At 39.9% G+C, this 18,578-nt stretch overlaps 1 protein-coding gene across 7 annotated transcripts in view; it reads right to left on the bottom strand.

The window, feature by feature from the left end:
• LOC105479147 (cold shock domain containing E1) overlaps positions 1-11,591 on the bottom strand; it is a 41,066-nt gene extending 29,475 nt beyond the window's left edge. For 6 of the 7 annotated variants that reach the window (XM_011736971.2, XM_011736973.2, XM_011736974.2 and 3 more), the window contains exons 1-2: positions 11,436-11,591; positions 3,345-3,730 (exon numbers count right to left, since the gene is read on the bottom strand). The gene's annotated coding sequence lies outside the window, so the exon portion shown is untranslated. Of the gene's footprint in view, positions 1-3,344; positions 3,731-10,288; positions 10,387-11,435 lie in introns of those variants that run through there. The other variant, XM_071078363.1, reaches the window with a different exon arrangement.
• Between the last annotated feature and the right edge of the window lie 6,987 nt (positions 11,592-18,578).

Genomic DNA, 18,578 nt, shown 5'->3' with positions numbered 1-18,578 from the left:
AATCACATTAGCAAAATCAGGTTTTCTTTCAGTTCCTCTGTAATGGATCATTTGTTCCTAAATAAAAAACTATAACCTAATGCTTTTAAAATGCCTTCTGTTGGTTAATCTAGTATTTCAATTTGGTGACTAATTTTAAATTATCAGACTCTGTGTAGTGTATCTTTTAATCATTCATTCTCCTATCTTAATACCTGTCTCACACAGTTGTTGAGATAGTTAAATGAGTTGCTTCATGTAAAAAGCCTAAAATAAGTGCTTACGTAGCACACAGGTACTCACATAACTACTTATTAGGTCTCCGAAAAAAGCAGGGCAAGGATAGCATCTGGCAGCATACACCTGGAGACTTCTCTAAAATCAGTCTCTTACTAACCTCTTTTAATTGTTATCCATCCAACATTTCTCCATACTGACCATTATGCTATCATGAGCTACTCTGTCAAGTTTTTTATTCACTGGCTCTGGGGTTTTTGCTAGAGATGAAAAGTAAGCTCAACAGTTCCCACATCTGACTGAAAAATCAGGACACTGACAGTTTCTGTCATAGGTCTCTATTTGACTACTATCACACACCTAGTAACTAGCACCTTAGCAACTGCCAAGTAATCCTGTTACTTTCTCACTCATCTGGGGCTTCGGTTTTCTCTGCTTTGCTATGTTTCAAGTGTGAAAATTATTGCATTCAGCAGAAAAAAACTAGGAGCATGACAGGAATTTTCTAGTTTTGCTTTCCTCTTGTCTGTCACCTTTAGACTACCTGGATCAAATCATTCACCAAACAATTCAGGTCTATTTTCACATGTCAAACAAATGTTTCACAGTCCTTGTTCTTTCTTGCCATTTTATGGCTAATTCTACCCTTCCATATGTGTTTGTTCCTAATTATGTATTATTTTTACTGACTTTACAAAACCCCCCTTTAAAATCTGGGGGTTCCATTGCATTACCAAATCTGTTTCCTTAGGTGTGTGTCCCCTTTCACTGAACTATTTCACAACTGTACAACCATGGCCATGTTTTACTGCTAAAAATCTTCATCCCAATTGTGGTTTCTTTGTAACTATGTAAACATGTAATTTTTAGACAGCTATGGATACATTTATATATTAAAATGTTCATGTAGTAAACTAATATTCGGAATACAAAGATTACGCTAAACAAAAAGCATTTCTTTAAATCTATTTCTATAAATCACGTCAATGAAATGAAAGCCTTAATATCTAATCTTGCTAGGCACAGTGGCTCACAAGGTCAGGAGTTCGAGACCAGCCTGGCCAACATGGTGAAACCCCGTCTCTACTAAAAACACAAAAAATCAGCCAGGTGTGGTGATGCACGCCTGTAATCCAGCCTGGGCAACAGAGCAAGACTCATCTCAAAAAAAAAAAAAAAAAAAAAAAAAATCTAATCTTTTATCCTTCAGAACATAAAATTGTGGTTTCAATTTGTGTTAATCTTCCTTAGCTAATCCAACAGAATCCATAACAACTAGTCTAAAACTCTAAAATTATTCTTTAAAAATCAGCTAAGGTAAGAAGAAACAAATAGAAAAACTAAATGGTACAGTTACCTTAAAATTAAATAACTGTCTGTTTATGAGACATAGATAATATTACTAGTTTTTAGTTAAGGAATATTCTAGTGCACAGTAAGGTCATCAACACTATTACATAATCCTTCAATAAATTGGAAATAAAGTCCTAAGTGCTTCTTGAAATAGCAGTGAAGCTTTTATAACTGCACAACTTACTTTCATTCTTCATTTTATTTGACCTCTGTAGCATTTAAAAAAATGTTTACCATTGACTTCTTGAAATTATCTTTGGTGCTTCTTCCTGACTTCTACTTCTTTGCTCTCTTCATTGGTGCTTCTTCCTTTATTACCTATAATCTGATGACTTCTTTCTGAATTCCTTTATGTCTACTAACTTTAGAAAATCTGGAAACTAAAGATTAAAGAGGAAAATTGCTCTTCATAAGCCAACCTTCAAAGTTAACCACTGTTTAACAGTCTGTACTAGCGTATTTCCTTCAACTTCAGATTGCTAATGACCTCAATAGATTTCCACTATATATTTTAATATCAGTAAGTTACTATGCTAACTTCCCTATTCCTATGAACAGTGGTTTCTAGCTTGGACAACTGGATTTGATAAAGTCATTCCCTCTACATTTACCTTCAGAATCAACTGGTCTCCAAGTCCTCACTTCTATCATCAGAACATTCAGCATCTACCTTTTTCTCTACCTAAACCTTAGCTTTTATCTTCCTTATACTCGATCCACTGCTTTTGGCAGATTTTCCCATCCTCAGCCTTTCCCTCAAAAGTGTCACCATTTGTCTTTTAAAGGTACACTTCTGAATATTACTTTAAAATGTTAAGCAATAAAGCTATCTTACTTTTGGGGGAAAAACCCATTAAGCCCTTGCTTACAGACATCTGATGGCTCTCCTAGAGAATAAAGACAAATGTATTGGGCCAAGCCTCCAGCAAACTTCCCTTTCGTAACTCTCCCCACAAAATTGTATTCTCTACTTTGTTCATAATGAACAACTTAATATATACCATGTGCTTTCAGGTCTCCCTGAATCTGCTAATTCTGTTGTCTCTATACCTCTACCAATGTCTCTTCTCCCTCTTAACAAGGTACTACTCACCTTCAAATATCCTTTCTCTGTAGGCTTTCTTTACCCTCCTCCTTACCTTCAAGGAAACAGCTTCAGTTATATTCTTAATATTTTATGAATATCTTTTAGCCTATATCAAACTGTGATCCTGTGTAACAAATCGTCCTGTATTGCAGGTCCACTAATATCTTATTCACTCATTATATTTCAGCACTAGCAATGCCTAACAATACAGTAGGCATGTCAACCATTCTTTCACAAATATGCACTGTATACCATTCATAAATATGCACTGTAAATGTAGGTATGGACATAAACCAAGGTTCTTCCCTCAAGAAGCTAACATTGAAGAGAGAAAAACAGATGTCAGTAACAAATATCACCAAAGTTTCACAGACCCTCGTGGAAAGACTGCAATGCATTCTTATTTGAAATCCTAACTTCTAAATAGTACAGACAGAGCTTCTCTAAGAGACCAGTAAGTCGAGAGATCAGCATGTATTAATATAATCTGGTGTGAAAAATCTGTTTTGACCATAAACACTGTCCTTATCTAACAAGAGATAGTGTTGCTATTTCATACTAGTTGAGAATAGAAAAACTGTCTTCTGAATACCTTTAGAAAAGAACAAATAAAGATTTTATATTTGACCAAATAATCAGGAAATCCAGAATTATGGAACTGATTCTTAATAGGAAATTACAAACCTACCTCGCAGTGATAATCGAATATTGCACTTTCAGTAGTATTTGCTGATTCTTCTTTTCAGCACACGTTTCAAAGGATGAAAGTTGCTAGTATTAAAAAAAAGAGCGAGAGAAAATGATCTACCAAGCTAATAAAGAATACAACTGCTGCTGTACCGGGCAATCTCACAGTACAGCACTGAAGAAAACAAAGACTACTAGCAGCGTTGGGAAGTGCTCTTTCAAAGCTGTTGAGTAGGCACAAACTTCTTGTTTCAGATCAAGTGTTGTGTCTTCAACTTAAGTGTACTCTTCTTTGGTCTTGTTAGTTGTTACGAGGTTTGTTCCTTGCCTGATCTGAACTTGAAGCAGCAGTTTCAGGTGGTAAAGTCTGTTCTGTTACACTTCATACTAGAGGTAAAAAATGAAGACATTAAGTATAACATATATAAAATAATCAGGGACAGTGGGTGAGAAGAGGGACGAACTCATTTCATTAACTTAGAATCATAGGTCATGCAAGTAATACAGAAAACCTGGAAGCATGCTCATTTGATGTTATTTGGAGCAATCTCTCAAGCACTAACAACTACCTCCCTTTGGTATCTCATACCCAAGACCTCAAATTATTCCATAGTCTTTATTGACCTCTTCCCCCAAATAAGCTCAGTTACATGGCATAATATTTAATTTAGTGAAAGTATTTTATAATGATCTAGCTCTGTGGAAAACATAAAAGAAGTCCCTGCCATGAAGGCATAGACAATCTTGCTGAGAACACAAGATTTATACATGAAAAAAAACAGAGTATAGGACAAAAACGCCAAAAATTATTTCGCTCAATTAGCATCTAGATATCTATTATGTCACAGACTATCTAGAAATATTATTGTTTATCCAGAACTGCATGTGCATCAAAGCAACATGGCAAGTATAGAGAAAGCTTTTAAATAAGTGGAATTTGAACTGAATCTGGAAAATCAGGCAAATAGCTGAGTGTTCTAGGCATGAAATAGCACGTAAGTCAAGCTAGAATGTGCCACTAAATTCTAAGTTTCTTGAGAGAAGCAACCATGCATTCTATGATTTTCTAAGCCCGGCATCAATGAAGTCTTCTGCATGAATGCCCGTGGCAACAGTGTGGCTTGTTGTTTCAGAGGAAAATCAACAGGCTAGCCTGGAGAACAGAGAACTGGGCTGAAGTGAAATAGGATATGTAGTGTGACAGGTGTAGTGAAGCCAGATTATGAAGCATTTCAACTTGATGTAACAGGAAACAGTGCCTTAGTTTTTGATGAAAGTGGTATTAAGTCTTGAAATCCTATAGGAGATGACTTAGTGAGCAAATAGAAATCTCATTTGCACTGCTGCAGTAAATAGATGAGAAATGTCTATAGAAGAGAAATAAAATGTATTTGTCAGTAAAAATTACATTTCTGCTTTATATTAGCTATAAAATAAACAACTATTTTGCACTGAATCCAAAGTTAACCAAATGGCGTTAACGAAAATTATTTCTACAGGGAGAAGAAAAAGGTGGACATGCTGAGAAATGGATAATATATTTGAAAACATCAGAAGAATGATTATCAGGTGAGAGATCAGAGCTGATGAAACAGCTCAGACCAGAAGAGCGTAATCTCAATCACTGGTACTAGTAAATACCATGAACAAGTTATTTAATCTCTCTCGGTTTCACTTTCCTCACATGCAAAATAAAAACTCAATAATAGCTGATCTGGCCATTTTCTATTATCTAACATCCCATGACTTTATATTGTTCCTTCAAACATCAAATGTTACATACACTTGTCTGATCTTTCAACTTTATATCATTCTATTACCCAGACTAGATATATGTCTGAGGGTAATGGTGCTCAAATACTTGGGAAGCTTTAAAAAAAAAAAAACAAAAAAAACCAAAAAAAACCTATGCCCAGCCCCCACTCAGAGGAATATAACTGGTCTGAGGTAGGGCCACTTTAACTATCTTGATTCTTCCCCTCTCCATCGCCATACCCAATGTTGCAAGTTGTGTTAGTATTTCCCTCACGATATCATTTGTATCCATCTCTTGTCCTACTAAATGACGTATTTTAGCTCAGGTGTCTAATATATCCGCCAAATTCCAGTGTACACACTTTCCATTTTCTGTCACATACCACCACCAGACTATCAAAAAACTTGAATTTTGGCCAGGTGAGCTGGCTCATGCCTGTAATCCCAGCACTTTGGGAGGCCTTGGCAGGAGGATTGCTTGAGCCCAGGAGCTCAAGACCAGCCCGAGCAACGTGGAGAAACCCCATCTCTACTAAATATACAAAAAATTAGCCAGGCATGGTGGTATACGCCTGGAGTCTCAGCTACTGAGGACTGGGAAGTCAAGGCTGCAGAGACCAGGACAGCGACACAGCACTCCAGCCTGGGTAACAGATCAGAACCTTGTCTCAAAAAACAAAACAAAAACCCTCCAATTTCACTTCTCATCTCCCCTATCAAACATCTTCAGTTATTTTTCCACCACTCTAGATGGGAAGTTTTTAATCCTGGCTATCCACCGCCCCCAGCAACCTTAAACAAACAAACAAAAATAAACAAAATCAAAGCCTGAGTCCCATACAAAGATTCTAAATTTAACTACACTAGGTTAGGTGCCAGGCATTGTTATCTCCCCCCACCCCCCAACCACAAATCTGCCCCAAGTGTTTCTGACTTCCAACCAAAATTAAGAACTACTATTCCAGGTGTCTCCATTCTACCTCCCATTCGTACTCTCTACTGTGTTCCAGTTCTCCCAGAAGTCCATTACCTTGCCTAATCCTTAAACACAACTCTTGGGAAATTCCTGAATTCTAGCCACCTTTGTTTATATGGGTCTTCCCACAAAAAAATACTGTTGTGATCTTCAAGGTGACAAAAAGCCTTTCTTGACCATTCTAGCAGACTCATTAATTCCTACTAAAGAATGGGGCAGTAACATCCACTGCCTGCATCAAGCAATTTGCAGCAAGTGGTACCAAGCAATTTCTGTACTTTGTTTACTTCATGTTTTTATGTATCTTGTTTCTCCAATTCTATTTCAAATTTCTGAGAGGTAAACTCAAATTTCTTTATCACAGCCTCCTTTAGCACCTAATACAGTGCTGCCATAAACAACCAAAGGAAAAAGGTAGTTAATCCTTAATAAGCAAAAGGACACCACAATTCAAGTGTAAACAGTTATACCACCTTTAATTGTATGAAGTTTTAATTATCCAATCAAGAAATAATCTCTTCTTTAAAAAATACGGACTGTGTATATTGGTTTTATCTTAATACTTTAGGTCTATTAATGAACCCAAAGAACTCAAGACGGAGAAAGCAAGTTATCTTGAAAAACTTGAACTGGATTAACCCAGTCTAGGTTGTTGTATTACATTAAGAACCGTCAATTCCAAGATACAGTAACACAAAAAGAGATTTCTGGAACCGAAACTCTGGAGTATTGCAGGGCCATTCTTAGGCACTAATGAGGTCTATTAGGAGCTACTAAAGCTCAAACGAACCCACCAACAGTCATGAATAATTTACTGGCCGAATTAACATCTTCACAGCTTCTGCAGTTAAATAAATGTTTTTCAATTAAATTAACACTTACTGAAGAACTTCAAGGTATTGCTCAGGCATTTTAATATAAATGGCTATCCACTCATGCCCAGATTAACATTAATTGGTGCTACTAACCAACTCTTTTGCCTTAACCCTAGGAACGTAAGTGCATCTCCTCCATCCACCTAAAAGCTTGAAACTTAAGTCACACAGAACACTGGGTATTGGGCTGGGGCGGTGGCTCTCGCTTGTAATCCCCAGCACTGTGGCAGGACGAGGTGGGAGGATTGCTTGAGACCAGCCTGGGCAACATGGTGAGACGCTGTCTCTACAAACAATTTTAGAAACAAAAAATAAATTCACTGGGTGTGGTGGCACGCACCTGTAGTCCCAGCTACTCGAGAGGCTGAGGCAAGAAGATCGCTTAAGTCCAGGAGTTTGAGGCTGCAGTGAGCTGATTGTGCCACTGCACTCTTCCCTGGGCGACAGTGAGACGCTGACTCAAAAAAATCACCCCCACAAACCCACCATAGGGTACCAATAAAAACACTAGTGAACAATTTAAATGTGTATCTGAGAATCTCCCTGAGTGCTAAGTAATCAACTCCTTTTCCCTTTGCTCAGCATGGAAATAGTAGTATTACTTAATCACTGCAATTTCCACTTCTCGGGTTCAAGCGATTCTCCTGCCTCAGCCTCCCGAGTAGCTGGAATTACAGGCGTGTACCACCACGCCTGGCTGGCTAATTTTTGTATTTTTAGCAGAGAGGGTTTCACCACGTTGGCCAGGCTGGTCTCGAACTGACCTCAAGTGACCCACCCGCCTCAGACTCCCAAAGTGCTGGGATTACAGGTGTGAGTCACCCCACCTGGCCACCACCTGTTTTATTTCATGTCTTCCTCAGTTGGCTGTTTTACCTCAAAGGCCTAGCATAAGCCATGACACAGTAGGCACTAAATCAAGAGGTTAAACTAACACATTTATGTGGTAAGTAATCCATCTAAAATGTATCACACTACCTAGTTTATTATTTTGACAAATTATTTTGAAAGTATGGGCAGCACTGACTTTGGGAAAAGTTAATAAAAGGCTAAGCCAGTCTACAAAAGTCTGCTCACCTAACCCACTTCCTTCAGGCAGGGTCTTCTTTTAGGCGGGAAAAACAAAGACCCAAAAAGGTAGCATAGGACTGAAAAGTTTCTCTATTGCCTGACATTTCATTGAGCACCACAGTTTATAACTGAAGTGCTTAATAGGTCTTAATTCATTTTCACTTTAGGATCTAAGGTAAATGATAAAGTCTAGATAATTAACCAACCTAAGTCACCTGTTGAGTAAAAAATAAACTCAAACCGACTCAGCTATCTTTTTGTATCTGTTTAGTAGTAACAACTGTACTGGATTAATTATCTAAACAGCTACTGAGATATTTAAAACTATCTATCACTTAACTGCTTATACATACACCCAGAAGTCTAATACTTTTAAGCAGGACAAATGGTAGTGTGGGAAGATGCTGAAGAAACACTCTAGACACATCAGAAAACAACACAGACCAGCAGTGTCCAACAGAAATACAGTGCAAACCACATGTGTAATTTTAATTCTAGTAACCATATTACAGTCAAAAGAAACAGAAGGAATTTTAATTAAATATCTTAGTTAACCAATTATATCCAAAATGTTATTCTCTACAGAATCAATGTAAAAAATTGACACTTTTACATTCCTTGAAATCCAATGTTATTATACAATCACAGCACATTTCAATTCAAACTAGCCACACTTCAAGTGCACAACAGCCACACGTGGCTGGCAGCTACCATGTTCCACAGAGTAGGTATAAACTGAGCAGGGGTCTAAAAAAGCACTATTGTGCCAATTAGCAACAGGAAGTAAATGTAAGGGTCTTGAGCAAAGATTTTCACTAATAAAAGTAGGCAGTATCTAGCACAGAAGCTTGTTGTTACTAAATTGGAGAAACAGAAATGCAAATTACTGGTTATGTACTGATTGTAGCTGCAAATCAACGGATAGCTTACATGTGCAACATATGGCAACTGATAATTTTCAGTCACACAGTTTTACCTCAGCATAAAAGGACATTAAAATATTTAAAAGTTTTGTGTTCTTTTTAACTAGGTACCCACACATGCAAGTGGAAAAATTCTAATATCAAAACAAAGGAATTTTTAAAATCCTGACTGGGCAGAAGGGTTTAACAGCAAGTCACTCTCACCCATAGTAGTTTCACCACTTAAGACAGTCTAGCTATTAAAGCTTACAAAATAGATCTCAAAGTGCTTCCTCTTCTGTTTTCTGCAAAGACAAAGCTAAGAAGAAAGCACATCAATTCTTTGTGTTTAACAAGATCAAGATATTTATCTCATTTTGCAATACAGTCCTGAAATGCAATTCCTCAAAAATCTGTCCAAGAGAACATCGGTCCAAAATTTCCATGTTTTAACTACCTTGTCGAAAGTATGGCTCTCACAACAGTTTCAATAGACTTAGTGCCACTGAACTCTACAATAAAAAACATTGGAACACTAAATGTTATGTATATACTCCAGCATAATTTGATATTTTAGCATTTTGTTTGTATAAAACAAAAATCGATGGCCCTACACGATGTGTCTTCGCGGGGGGGGGGAGGGAAAAATAAGGGTAGGGGATAAAGCCGGACTGCACATCAGCTTTCACACTTTCAATTTTGATTTGCTAGGACTTCACCAGATTTTCACCCACACTCGCTAAAGGTCATACTTAAGTCAGAACTTACTCACAAAAAAAGAAAACCTATCTTCTGTGCCTCAAATACTTTAGTTTTCAACTCAGCTGCTATAAATACTCATCTCGATGGTAAACATCCAGAACAGCTGCAAAACCAAACTATTAGCTTCTCTTTTATTTTAGTCCCAGGGCTAAAACGAAACAAAAAGAAAGCCGAATATTTATCCAGGTTTTATGACTCAGGTATATGCCTATTCAAGTATATAAACCCCCTCCTTACCCACACCAAGGATATACATTATTGGATATCAATACCAAAATAAAATCAAGGTATGTATTACAGTGCTCCTCAATGTAGTATCAAGAATGTTTGCCTTTACTCAAAATGAAAATTACTCAGCATTTTAGAAAAGTGTAGCTTGTATTTGTGGGTTACAATTTGAAACCTACATTTTAAAAAAGTAGGTTAGTAGCAGTGGCTGAGAACTGCCAGCTCATACCAGCCTGATGAAAATTTAAGCCTCTCAAAAAGATTTAACTACCACAGTGCCTTTGAGCATTCTCCCTCTCTGCCCTGCCTCCCAACTGTTTAAAGAGCGCCACATTCTTTTACTCATTTAAGGTGCAAAACACGAAAATTAACTTGCCTAACAACGTTCAGATTTTCTTTGCAGATTGAAGCCTGTTTCAGGGAGCGTTCTCTGCTTCACCTGTGAGTTAAACAAGACGGCCGCCATCTGGGTGTTTCTAAGGGAAAACCTTAAAGCAAAAGAACCTTGGCACTAAGATTTCGTATTGATAAAACATCATGGTAAAAATTTGAAGCTGTCTCCCACGGGGGAACTTCAAAAAATTCTACATACAATGACGAAGCCAGGCAGTTCATTGCACAATGTGGGCCAGGCGCTGGCACCATCAGAGCTAGAGGAGGTGGAAGGGAGGACACTACTGAGCTTTCAAAAAGGCGCACGCCCTTTCCTCAAGATAGAGGGGTGGGAGCCACGTGCCTAAAAGATTAGGGACTGGTTCCCTTTCCCAAGAAGCCGAAGGGGAGACAATGCGGGGAAGGTTGGGTGCTGAGACCCTGCTCTAGGTGACTGGAGTAACGATGTCAATTCCGCCACGCTGCTGTACCAGATGTGGCTGGGGAAAGCTGTCTTTAAGCACTACCCCTAAATATCTAGATGGAGCGGGGTCTCAGTCTCTACACAAAGAAGGCGCCACTGCCGCACTGCGCTCTGGTACTGGTAGTCAGATTCCCAAGCAGGTAATGGCCAGCAAACTATAGGGTCCAGAGTCAAAGCAGGCCCCTCTTCTCGGTCGCAGGCTCTTCCAACCTCACACAAAGGACCGCGCCACCACCCCCTCGCCCCGCCCGCCGGGACATGTAGTTCCCATTTCCCCAGCCAAGCGGCAGATGGGGAAGCCGCCAGACTACACCTCCCAGCAGCCTCCGCGCCCGAGCCCCGCACCCTATGCCTCCATCTTGGCTGCGGTCGGAGCCTCCATTTTCGCTCCCTCCCCCCACTTTAGTCACCACCACCACTACCAAAACGCGCAGCCGGCTGGCCTCGACTCCTGGTTTCAGCTCTGCGACCTGACGTGAGGCCCAGGCAGTTGAACGGGAGACGTATGAAAAAGCTCAGAGCAGGGAATTGGGGTGCATTCTTCCCCACCTAGAGCTCTACGAGTGCCCACCTTGACTCAGAAAGCTTTCCCCTTAGCCTTGGTCTTATTCTCAGCCCTTCCCCTGGGTTTTTGCTACCCCCAGTTGGACCCTGAGGTCGTACTCACCCCAACAGCTCAGCGCCCCCTCTCCAGCGCCGCCATAAGCAGCACGGCCCGGTACGTAGGAATAAATCTCGCTTCTCTCGCGAGAGTTGCGCGCTCCGAGCTCGTGCACGAGAAGGGGCGGAGTGAAGCGTACTCTCAATACGCTTGCGCAGCAGGGCTGAGTGACGCCAAGCAGTTTGCTGCACTTAACCACAACCAACATGGTGGCTGCATTCCCTTACATTCCTTCTTGGGTGTGCTGCGGGAAGCAATCTGGGTGTTTACTGACTCCTCCTGGACACTACGGGTGGCGGGTAACTTTAGGCGTCTCTAGTCTTTGAGCGTTTGAATACGTTTTAGCCCACAATAATGGGGTAAACCTTGAAGGCGAACAATTCTGAGGGCATATCCAGGAGTCATAAAAAATGATTTATCTTTTCGCAGCAAAAAATCCAGAAGGGCCTCACACTCGTTTCTTCTCATAGTGCAAGCATTCTTTCTTACATCTACTGCATTAGACGAATTTCATTAGTATAGAGTCAGTTTTTTAGCAAGGTAATTTGGAAATCTAAATGAGACCTTTGTTTTCCACGAACAACATTGCAACAGATGCACAAGAGTGAGCAAGGCTGCATAATCACTAAACAAAATGAAACAAATTCAGTCAACTGACCTTTCAAGTTACCAAAGATATTCCTGTTGTGTCAGGTAATCAAAGAGGGTGAATCAGTAATTAAAAGGTTGCAATAAGAGCAAAGAGATGATTCATCCAATGGGGGAAGAGGGAAGGAGGAAAATGGGTAATTATGACCACAGGAAGTTCAATGGATTATCCCCTGTCAGACAGTACAGCATGCTCCTCTGGTGAGAGGAATGCTTTTCCCAGATTCAATGCTTCTATTTTCACAGATTCACTGGCTCTCTCACTTGACAGTATTGGATAAATAATGAGCAGCCAGTCTCCTGAGTACTCTCCTACCCACTTTTTGCTTACAACACATTTATTTGACATGTTGTATGTGTAATCACTGGGAAGTGTACAGTTGTAAAGAAAATCGGATATAGTCTTGTCCTCAAGGAACTTTTAGTCTAGCATCATTAATGATCACAAAAATAAATCCAAACGTACACACTGGAATAAGTGCAATGAAGGAAAGATAACCTTCAATTCAAACCTCTTGAATTCTAAGAGGAGGCCGTGTCCCATTTCTGTTTAAAAATTTCTCTCCACCTTTGTTGCTGGTGTCCGGTCCCATGTATAACACCTCAAAAGTGCCCCTTTGCTCTCTCTGATGCCTTCCCACGCTTTCCTAAGCACAAATATTTGCTTCATTTTCAATGCTTTCATAGCTCACTCTATTGTAATTATTAGTTTTTACTAGGTAGTAATACTCCAGCACAGAGCTTATGACATTCATCTTTGCATCCCTGGTTGCTGACAGTGCCTGGTCTCGACAACTCTCAAAAGTTTGTTGAATAAATAGCACTGGACAACAGTATGATAAATTGTTAGAGATTGGAATGTATTTCTGGGAAAGTACAGAATGTAAACTTTTTTTTTTTTTTCAGATGGAGTTTCACTCTTGTTGCCTAGGCTGGAGTGTGATGGCATGATCTTGGCTCACTGCAACCTCCGCCTTCTGGGTTCAAGCAGTTCTCTTGCCTCAGACTCCTGAGTAGCTGGGATTACAGGCGCACACCACTACACCCAGCTAATTTTTGTATTTTTAGTAGAGACGCGGTTTCACCATGTTGGTCAGGCTAGTCTTGAGCTCCAGATCTCGTGATCCACCCGCCTTGGCCTCCCAAAGTGCTGGGATTACAGGCGTGAGCCACCATACCAGACCTAATTTTGCATTTTTAGTAGAGATGGAGTTTCTCCATGTTGGTCAGGCTGGTCTACAACTCTCTGCCTCAGGTGATCCGCCCACCTCGGCCTCCCAGAGTGCTGGGATTACAGGCATGAGCCACTACGCCTGGCCCAGAATGTAAATATTTCAAACTAGCTGTTTTTTTTACTTCACTCAGTTCTTAAATCAAGATCTCCCCTTCCTGCAATACAGCTGGTCTGTGTATTCTAATCAAATGTTATAGAGAAACTGTACCAGGCTCTTGCACTAGATATGAGGTCATGTGAAACTAATTAGGCAATTAGGTAATTCTACTTTTAGCATACATTCTCAAATATCACAGCAATAGAAAATGTAGAAAAAAAAGTCTCACTAAATTCTATCAATACAATTACTGTTAATAAGAAAGGATAAAGCCTTGATTTCTACCATTACACATAACTTCTGAAAACCTTCTTTAATTATATGATCATTTCATCATCGTCATTCTGAATATATCACAATTGCCTTTAAATTCCTTTAAATTCCTCCTTGTTCCAAAATTAATATCGATTTACATTTATCACAAAATGCAAATCTGTATAAACCCAGAAATATACACTTTAGCTTCTAATGCATTAAAGAAAGTAACAGGTGGAGCAATTTGATGTAAATCACAAGTGAAAATGATTTACTCTTTCTACAAGTAAAACCCATAAATAGAGGTAGGTTTCATTGTTAGATCACTACGTAATGATTTTTTTTCAGATGAATTTTGAAGTCAAATCAAAAACTGAAAAATTGTGGTTATCTTTTTATTTTTTTTAAATTAAATCAGAAACTTGTTAAATCACTGGAAAACCATCTCCTATGCAACAGGGTGACATGGATTTTGGGAAGATAGTCTGTTAAGGAACCATCAGAAAAAAAATTTCAGAAATTATTTTTAGTTATTCATCATACTTAGTTTTCTACTCTGAAAGACTTAGACAATGAAATTGATAACGGTTGTGTGCTTTTTTTTCCCTCTACAATAATAAATAAGCACATTATCTCTGAAGTCTACTTTAGAATCAAAAGTAAACATTTCTTACAGTTTGTAAGGTTTTCTTGAGCAGTGGTGGGTGAGATTTTTGTCATTTCTCTGTCAAATGAGAAAAATTCAGTCAATATAGAGCTGTTTTAAAAAATTAAATAAGGCTAAATTTATTGCAGGTTTTAAGAGTTGTTTTTATTCTGACATGTCCTCCCTGTTTAGAAAAACTAAAGAGGATCTTCTTTTTTAAAATTATGATAGGCTGGGCACGGTGGCTCACAACTGTAATCCCAGACTTTAGAAGCCAAGGTGGGAGGATCACTTGAGCTCAGGAGTTCTAGACCAGCCTGGGCAATGTGGCGAACCCCCGTCTTTACAAAAAAATTAAAAATTAGCCGCGCGTGGTGATGCGTGTGTGGTCCCAGCTATTCAGGAGGCTGAGATGGGAAGATTGCTTAAGCCTGGGAGGTCATGGCTGCAGTGAGCCATAATCATGCTATTGCACTTCAGCCTGGGCAACAGAGTGAGACACGGTCTTAAAAAATATTTAATTAAATAAATAAGATAAAATTATGATAATAGTGGATGGTAAAGGGGTCCACATCCAAGGTTTCAGAACAGAAATAATACTTCTAGAGCAAAAACATTCATAAAGAAGAATTATTTCCATAAGAAGTAATGTGACCCAAAACTTATTCTTTAACCAGCCTCTAAACAGTTAAAGTGCATTATATAAATAAGAATAATATAATAATACCACTAATGTAATCAGATGTTAGAATTTAAATAAGAATGCAAAAAGCTTTGTATAATGCTTCCCTTTAAAATGTTAACATTGCACTTACTGGGATAATTATGTGGACATGCTAAACTGCTGCACCAAAAGTAACCATCTAACATTGTAGCTCTGGGAGTCAGTTAATAGAGGGAAGGGTAGAGCAACAGAGTATTTATAATTTAACTAAAACTCAATCCCAATGAAATCCAATTGTATTTAACATAAATCCAAACTCTTTTACTGTGCTCTTCAAGGCCCTGAATGATATAGTCCCCACCAGATTCTCTAACCCCTGGTTAACTGGTTCTTCCAATATTGTAAGTTTGTTACTCCTTCAAGGCCCATGAATTTACTGTTGTCTCTTCCTGGAATGTTCTAGCCCAAATCTTTGGGCACTTTCTCATCATTCAGATCTTACGTCAAATGTTACCACCTTACAAAGGCCTTTTCTAAAGTAAAAGTACCCACTAAACTATCAGTTTCCATTTGTTTATTGCTCATCCCTCTGAACTACAGCATAAGCTTCAATTCTCTAGTTCATCACTGTGTCCCCAAAACCTGGCACAGTGACTTACGTATGCAGTAAATACTTAAACAATATTCATGGAATGAGTAAATTACACTTATTTTATTGAATCCAAGGCAGTAGTGATTGTAAGGTCCGGTCATCATTTTTGGATTACCAATAAGAAAATTTGTAGCCATTTTCATTATTGATATGGTTTGGCTGTGTCCTTTCCTAAATCTCATCTTGAATTGTAGTTCCCATAATCCCCACATGTCATGGGAGGGATCCAGTGGGAGGTAATTGAATCATGGGGGCAGTTACCTTCATGCTCCTTATCTTGTGATAGAGAGTTCCCATGATATCTGATGGTTTTATAAGGGGCTTTTCCCCCTTTGCTCAGAACTCATTTTCCTTCCTGCCACCATGTGAAGAAGGATGTGTTTGCTTCCCCTTCCACCAGGATTGTTAAGTTCCCTGAGGCCTTCCCAGCCATGCTGAACTGTGAGTGAGTTAAACCTCTTTCCTTTATAAATCACCCAGTCTTGGGTGTGTCCTTATAGCAGTATGAGAATGAACTAATACAACAAATTGGTATCAGGAGTTAGTGGGGCACTGCTATAAGGATACCCAAAAATGTGAAAGCAACTTTGGAACTGGGTAACAGGTAGGGGCTGGAACAGTTTGGAGGACTCAGAAGAAGAAAGGAAAATGTGGGAAGGTTTGGAAATTCCTAGAGATTTGGGGACTTAGAAGACAGGAAGATGTGGGAAAGTTTGGAATGAAAATGCTGATAATAATATGGACAATGAAGTCCAGGCTGAAGTGGTCTCAGTTGGAGATGAGGAACTTGTTGGGAACTGGAATAAAGGTGATTCTTGCTATGCTTTAGCAAAGAGACTGGCAGCATATTGCCCCTGCACTAGAGATCTGTGGAACTTTGAACTTAAGAGAGATGATTTAGGGTATTTAATGGAAGAGGTTTCTAAGTGGCAAAGCATTGAAGAGGTGGCTTGGGTGCTCTTAAAAGCATTTAGTTTTATGCATTCACAAAGACATGGTTTGGATTTGGAACTTATATTTAAAAGGGAAGCAGAGCATAAAAGTTTAGAAAATTTGCAGCCTGATGATGCAGTAGAAAAGAAAAGCCCATTTTCTGGGGAGAAATTCAAGCTGGCTATAGAAACTTGCATAAGTAATAAGGAGACAAATGCTAATCATTCGGATAGTGGGGAAAATGTCTCCAGGGCATGTCAGAGACTTTCATGGCAGCCCCTCCCATCACAGGCCTGGAGGCCAAGGAAGGAAAAACCATTTCCTGAGCCTGGCCCAAGCCCCTCCTGCTCTGTGCAGCCTTGGGATATGTTCACTCTGGGACATGGTGTCCTTAGTCTCAGCTACTTCAACTCCCTCTGTGGGAGGGAGTAAAAGCGGCCAAGGTACTAGCTCAGGCTGTTATTTCAGAGGGTGCAAGCCCCAAGCCTTGGCAGCTAACACATGATGTTGGGCCTGTGAGTGTGCAGAAGTCAAGGATTGAGGTTTGGGGACCGCCGCCTAGATTTCAGAGGATGTATGGAAATGCCTTGATGTCCAGGCATTAGTTGGCTGTAGGGGTGGAGCCCTCATGGAGAATCTCTGCTAGGGCAGTGCAGAAGGGAAATATGGGGCCCCCACAGAGTCCCCACTGGGACACTGCCTAGTGGAGCTGTGAGAAGAGGGCCGTTGTCCTCCAGACCCCAGAATGGTAGATTCACTGACAGCTTGCACCATATGCCTGGATAAGCTGCAGACAGTTAAAACCAGCTGTGAAAGCAGCTGAGAGTGGGGCTGTACCCTGTAAAAGCACAGTGGTGGAGCTGCCCAAGGTTGTGGGAGCCCACCTCTTGCATCAGTGTGACCTGGAAGTGAGACATCAAGTCAGACAAAGGAAATCATTTTGGAACTTTAAGGTTTGATGACTGCTGTAATGGATTTTGGGCTTGCATGGGGACTATTGCTCCTTTGTTTTGGCCAATTTCTTCCATTTGGAAAGGGTATATTTACCCAATGCCTGTACCCCCATTGTATCTAGGAAGTAACTAACTTGCTTTTGATTTTACAGGCTCGTAAGTGGAAGGGTCTTGCCTTGTCTCAGATGAGACTTTGGACTTGGACTTTTGGGTTAATGCTGGAATGAGCTAAGACTTTGGAGGACTGTTGGAAAGGCATGATCTTGTTTTGATACATGAGGATATGAGATTCAGGAGGGGCCATAGGTGGAATGATGTGGTTTGGCTGTGTCCTCACCCAAATCTCATCTTGAATTGTAGTCCCATAATCTCCACATGTCGTGGGAGGAACCCAATGGTAGGTAATTCAATCATGGGGGTGGTTACCCCTGTGCCACTGTTCTCATGATAGTGAGTGAGTTCTCACAATATCTGATGGTTTTATTTGTATTTATTTATTTTTTTTGAGACGGAGTTCCGCTCTTGTTGCCCAGGCTGGAGTGCAATGGCACGATCTCAGCTCACTGCAACTTCCACCTTCTGGGTTCAAGCAATTCTGCCTCAGCCTCCCACATAGCTGGGATTACAGGTGTGCACAACCCCGCCCAGCTAATTTTGAATTTTTTTTTTACTAGAGATGAGATTTCACCATGTTGATCAGGCTGGTTTCGAACTCCTGCCCTCAAGTGATCCACCTGCCTTGGCCTCCCAAAATGCTGAGATTACAGGCATGAGCCACTGCTCCCAGCCTATCTCATGGTTTTATAAGGGGCTTTTCCCCTTTTTCTCAGCACTCATTCTCCTTCTTGCCACTATGTGAAGAAGGACGTGTTTGCTTCCCCTTCTGCAATGATTGTAAGTTTCCTGAGGCCGCCCCAGCCTTGTGGAACTGAAAGTCAATTAAATCTCTTTTCTTTATAAATTACCCAGTCTCGGGTATGTCCTTATAGCAGCATGAGAACAGACTAATACAATTATGAAATAAAACTTCCACTACTTAGAATTTTTATATTTATTGAAAGGACTAT

This window comes from Macaca nemestrina, chromosome 1, assembly GCF_043159975.1.
Source record: "Macaca nemestrina isolate mMacNem1 chromosome 1, mMacNem.hap1, whole genome shotgun sequence".
NCBI lineage: Eukaryota > Metazoa > Chordata > Mammalia > Primates > Cercopithecidae > Macaca > Macaca nemestrina.
This window is presented reverse-complemented; position numbering and strand designations above follow the sequence as displayed.